Source organism: Triticum aestivum, chromosome 6B (genome assembly GCF_018294505.1).
Source record: "Triticum aestivum cultivar Chinese Spring chromosome 6B, IWGSC CS RefSeq v2.1, whole genome shotgun sequence".
NCBI lineage: Eukaryota > Viridiplantae > Streptophyta > Magnoliopsida > Poales > Poaceae > Triticum > Triticum aestivum.
In genome coordinates this window covers 44767665-44773753 of record NC_057810.1, presented here as the reverse complement: position 1 = coordinate 44773753, position 6089 = coordinate 44767665, and positions in this window count along the sequence as shown.

Sequence of the window (6089 nt, the reverse complement as noted above, 5' to 3'; positions counted from 1 at the left end):
GCCCATCACCGCCCTCGGCCGTCGCCTCGCCGTCGCCGTCGCCCCGCTGTGAGCTCTCCCCCTCTAACCCCTCTCCCTCGCCCCCGGCGGCCACCATGGGCGCCGCCCCTCCCCGAGCCCATACACACACACACAAGCATGATGAACACACACACACACACACATATGTATGAATTAATACATGTATATATTAGTATATACGTATTTTGTATGTTGAATTAGTTTAGATTATTTAGATTATTATTTTTTTCACTATTATATATGTATGAATGCATTTTAGATGGATATAATTAGTGTTTAATTAGTATGGAAATTTTTTATATAATGTTGTTTTTCAGTTTTTTAATGGATGTATAGAAGTTGTGTTTTCTGTTTTTAGTGTTAGATGCTTAATTAGTATGAAATAGTATATAGATTTTTGAAATAGTAGAAATGTTAGAAATTTTAGTTATCAAAACCCAATCATTAAAAAAATGTTACTTTTTGCGGGCATATAGCTAGTATTTGTTCTCGACGATGCCCGGCCCGCATCCTCGCCGTCGACCCGTCCGCGACGACGTCCAGCCGACCCATGTCCGGGACTGGGCTCCGCCGGGCTGGCACTGGGAGGTGCTGCCTGGAGGGGCGCGCCGCTTGATGAGGAACCCGGCCCCGGTCCCGTCGTCGACCCTGATCTCGTTTGGTGGCGTTTGCGTGGGCCAGTTTCGGTGCGGAGGGACCCGGCCCCGCCGGAGGTGGTACGTCGCCGTGTCAGGGAGGAAGACGAGCACGTCTATCGCTACATGGTTGCGTTAGAGGGCGGCAGGTTCTCCAATACCTGGCAGTATCTTCGAGGATCTCACTTCAGCTATGATCCTGTGATGGTTCCTTCTCTTTGGGTGTCCACCGCCCGCGCCGCAGGAACCGCGAGTGTCCTAGATTCTTCTGTAGTATTCGATCTTTAATTAGCTAGCCAATGATGTACTATTCAATATTATATATTATTCAAGACGATGTATTCGAGATTATATCTATTATTCTAGACGAAGTATTCGAGATTATATCTATTATTCGAGACGATGTAATTTGGATACTAAATTGTTTTATATTTCTTTTGGATTAGTTAAATAAAAGCTATGGCAGACAATACCGACAGAGAGGGAGAACAGACCATGTTCGATATGATACGCGGGCCAGATGATGATCAGAATGAAGAAGATTATGACGGCTCCGAATTTCTAAACAACACCGGAGAGGGTGATATGATATTCGATCGCGACGACCGAATTGATGAAGTCATGAACTACGATTATGACGATGACGAAGAACATGTTGATCCTGAAACAACAAAGACCGGCGAGGTATATATATTTATATAAGCAGGTATCTGGTGATCATCACATGTTTTAAATGACTTGAAGATATATTAACGAATCGATCTTTGTTCTTTCAGCCATCCGGATCGAGCAAATCTTCAGGCAAAAGGACGAAACGAGGCCCGAACAAAAAGTTGAAGGAGGGCGTAAAGTACAATATCGAGGCAGTCAGACCTAATGGCGAACCATTAGTGCCTAAGAAGATTGCGAACAAGTTTATTCGTCAGTGTGGAGTTCTTGTGAAGGACCAACTCCCGATCTCCCTTCAAGAATGGAGAGAGCCAGCAAAAGACAAAAGATAAAAAGGCAAAGAGGATGCTGCTCCACGTCCAGATGTTACTTTTGTCGACAAGAATCAAAAAGATCTGCTTTGGGATACTCTCATGGAACATTTCACCCTACTAGATCATTTCACAGAAGCAGATGTGCAGAAAGTCAAGGACGTTGCTCTTAGGAAGATGGGGGTTGCATTCAAGAACCACAAGAATCGTGAATGGGACAAGTACGTCAAGGGAGGAAGGAAGACTCCAGTATCCGAGGGAACACCAGAGAACCAACGTGCTCATTGGGACGATTTCGTGAAATTCAAGGATTCAGAATTAGCTAAGGAACGGTCGAGAATAAACAAGAAGAATGCCGAAAAAAAGGATAAGTTCCATAAGCTGGGGCCAGGTGGCTATGCGGTGGCAATGCCTAAGTGGGTAAGTCTGAGAAAGAGATGCAGGATGCAGGTGTCACTCCGGTTACTAAGAGTTGGCCCCCCAGGTGCAAGACTTGGTTCTATGCGCATGGGGGGGAGTTGGACCCGAAGACAGGCAATATTTCGATGAAGGCAAGTCTGAAGGGAGTCGACGATGCGATACTTGTTGCAATAGAAGAGGCACGATCGGGGGTGTTCCAGCCCAACAGAGAGAACGACGAGCTTACGCGTGCCCTGGGAAATCCTGAACACCCGGGAAGAACATGAGGCATGGGCGCTATTCCGTGGTATGAGGGGTTTTCAGACTGGAACACCGACTACAGAACCCGTGCGAGAAAGAAGATTGCGGAGGAGAAGAAGAGGAAGATGGAGGAGGAGCAGAGGAAGTGGGACTATGAATGCCTTCAAGGCCTAGAAGCAAGTCAAGCAGAATTGGCAGTCAAATTTCAGCGGCAGCAGGAGCAGATCGACTCACTTACCCAGCAAAGGGGGTCCCAGCAGCTGCAGCAGCTAGCGGATGATCCAGCATTGGATAGCACCGACCCATCCATGCCGAGAAGCAGCATGGGTTCGGCCGCCCCAGACGATGCAATGCTGGGTAGATACCCCGTGGATGACATCACGGAGAACACTAACTGCGAGCTACACGTCAGAATAACGAACATATCCATGAAGGTGGCGGACGCCGTTGCTTTTACAAATCCCCCTGAGGCAACCTTCCATTGCAACCCGATTCCAGCGGGCTATGCTCGTGTCTTGGTTGATGAGGTGGTGGACCCACCATATTCGAAGCTACAGCTTGACATTCCTGGAGGTGACGACGAGCGCTTTCTCGAAGAGGCCAAGCATCGTATCATCCTATGGAAAAAGGATTGCATCATCTTTCGAAGGCCACCGACACCGCGTCAGCCGACTCCTCGTCGAAGTCCGCCACCGAGTCAGCAGTCTCCCGCTCCTACAAGTGCACCAAGTCCGGCAAAGTGTCAGGCCACTCCTCCTCCAAGTCCGACAAAGTGTCAGGCCACTCCTCCTCCTCCAAGTCCGCCATAGCGTCAGACGTCCACTCCTCCTCCAAGTCCGGCACAACCTCAGGCCACTCCTCCTCCAAGTCCGGCACAGCTTCAGGCGGCCACTCCTCCTCGTCCAACTCAGCCCCGTCAGCCGTCTCCGCCGCCTCAGTAATCGCAGAAGAGACACCCCGCAGCTATGGTGCGTAGCGATACGAGTCGAGGTAGTACAGGAAGTACAGGCGGAGGCAAGCGATATAAATATGGTCCAAGCCTCACGCCTCTTCTGCAGAGGGCTTATGACAGGTCCGAGGAGGAAATCGCAGCCATATCGAAGGCCGAGGTGGAAGCCCATTTTGCACCGAAACCGCCACCGCCGCCAAGGGAGAAAGTGCCTGAGGAAATGATTGACCACGTTATTCGTATGGCTCAACCACCAGCTCCCAAGCCTGTTGACACAGACTATGAGCGCCACATCAGGAAGTTAAATTGAGCACGTCTACGTAAGGAGGCGAGCTCGGGATCAAGCAAACAAGAAGCAGTTGTCAAAAAATGCGGGAAAACCATTCCCCAGCTGGGAGAACAGGCGGCGCAATTGATCCCCTCGCTTGTTGTGCCAACAACGCGTGACAGTATGCGCGCCCAATATTATTGTGGGCAAACAGTTTACGTTCCTAAGGTGGGCAATGTGGTAATAACGGAGGAGCATATAATGCAGGCTGAAGTTCTCAAAATCACTGTTGGGCAACTCCTCGAGATCGAGCCCATGCCTGTGCTTAGAGAGGATGAAATAAAACGGAAATATGTCTGGGCCAACCTTTGGTCGAGCCAGACAAGGTCAAGAACCTCCCAACGAGAATGTATGAATTGCATCAATGGTACATGAACATTACCAAGATTTCAGATCGATTGTCCCTCATGGTGAATGTCAAGGAGGATCATTACTTCCATGAGAAAGCTCTGTCCGTTGAGTATTCTGAACTATTTCAGTTATACAATCAAGACGCACTCGACAAATCTATCGTCAGTTGCTATTGTCTGTAAGTAATTTCTTTCTGTAATTTAAGTCTCAAGCTAGCTGTAGTGATCCTTTTGATCAACCATTACCTGTAATTATCCTCACTATATTCTTTTCTGTGGTATTATGCAGGATGAAGATGTATGAAATGAGAAAATGTGGACGCTATGGCATTGGGTTCATTGACCCAAACACCGTTAATGAATACACATGGCGGATAAATCCACATCATCAAAAGGACGTAGAGGACAACATGCTAGAGTTCTTGAAGCGCCTCAAATACAATGAAGATATACTACTTCCTTACAACTTCCAGTGAGTCACACTGTCTTGTACTACAAATTCTCTGTTTTTGCCTACTAGCTAGCTACATGTTTTTTCTTACATATGCCCGCTTAATTAAGACATGCAAACGTGTGTGCATGCAAATTTCACTGGGTCTTGTGTATCATTAAAGTTGACGACGGAACAGTTGAAATACTGGACTCACTACTCAAAGTTAAAACTGACTATAACATCTTGTTTGGGATAGTCAACAAGTAATTTCAATCATTATTAACTATATATCTCGGCCTATTTAGTTCGTCATTTCATGATATGAACTATTTAATAACCCCTTTATTCATTTTCTTTGTCGGCGGGCAGGGCTTGGGCAAGGTTCATCAGCGTCACGGATGGCGAATGGAAAAAAAAGCTTCAATGGTTTCGATCCAAGGTAAGTAATTAAGTAGTACTAGCTAGCTAGCTAGCTGCCATCTCTTTAATTATCATGCTTGATTAATTATTATCTAATCAAATTCCATTCTCGTAAAGGCCCTGAAGCAGGCGCAGGGGACTGATCTGTGTGCATTCTGCGTTTGCGAGAACATTCGCATGATGGCGTCCGAAAGGAGCAGATCTCAAAAACAGGAATGAGTACGCTTGTCAGAACACTATTCACATTTTTTACACCATTATCGATATCTAGTCACACAACTAATACACATGCATATTGATCTCCTTCTTAACAGTTCAGAGAGGTGCGGGAGAAGCTCCTAGAAACGGAGGGCGTAGAAGCACTTCAAGAGGAAATAGCGGGATTTTTGCTCGACCAGGTCATAAATCCGAAGGGAGAATACTATTACCCGCTACCGTCCCCATGAAAACCACTTTCAATTGTCATCGTGCTCCGAAGGCACCAATGAGGCTAATGCCACTGACTCCGAAGGCAACATGCATATGTAGGAGAAATTGTATATAGCTAGCTATACATTTGTGTATGTGTGAATTAATTAATATGGTGGTTTATGAGACATTGATGATATATATGCATGATTGGTTCTACTAGAAATTCTATTTATATATATATATATATATATGTGTGTGTGTGTGTGTGTGTGTGTGTGTGTGTGTGTGTGTGCGCGCGCGCGCGCATAACGTGTACAATGTGTAGTATCGTAAAATATCAGCAAACGAAAAAGAATTAAAATGGAAACACAAAATTAAATGAAAAAAAAAATCATAAAACTAAAAAAACCCAAACCTTATAGTACCGGTTGGTATTACCAACCGGTACTAAAGGGCTCCAGCCCCCCGGAGCTGGCTCGTGCCACGTGGTTGCCCTTTACCACCGGTTCGTGCTGAACCGGTACTAAAGGGGGGGCCTTTAGTGCCCACACTTTAGTGCCGGTTATCGAACCGGCACTAAAGGGCCTTACGAACCAGTGCTATTGCCCGGTTCTGCACTAGTGCTAATAGGAACTTTGTAGGGCCAAGTAGTAGTTATGTGGTGGATTGATAACTAGATGATGCCCCGCGCGTTCCGGCGACACTTTCTGGCTTCTATATGCAGCTTCAAAGAAAGACACACATAATATGAATTAAAAATGAAATTGAAGATCCGATTTGGATTTTTTTTACATTCGAAATATTGAAAAAATAATTGTTCACCCACCATACACAGATTTTGCACTAACATGCAAGCATTCCTTTAGGTTGGCTTCAAAAAATTGATATTAAAACAAACATGG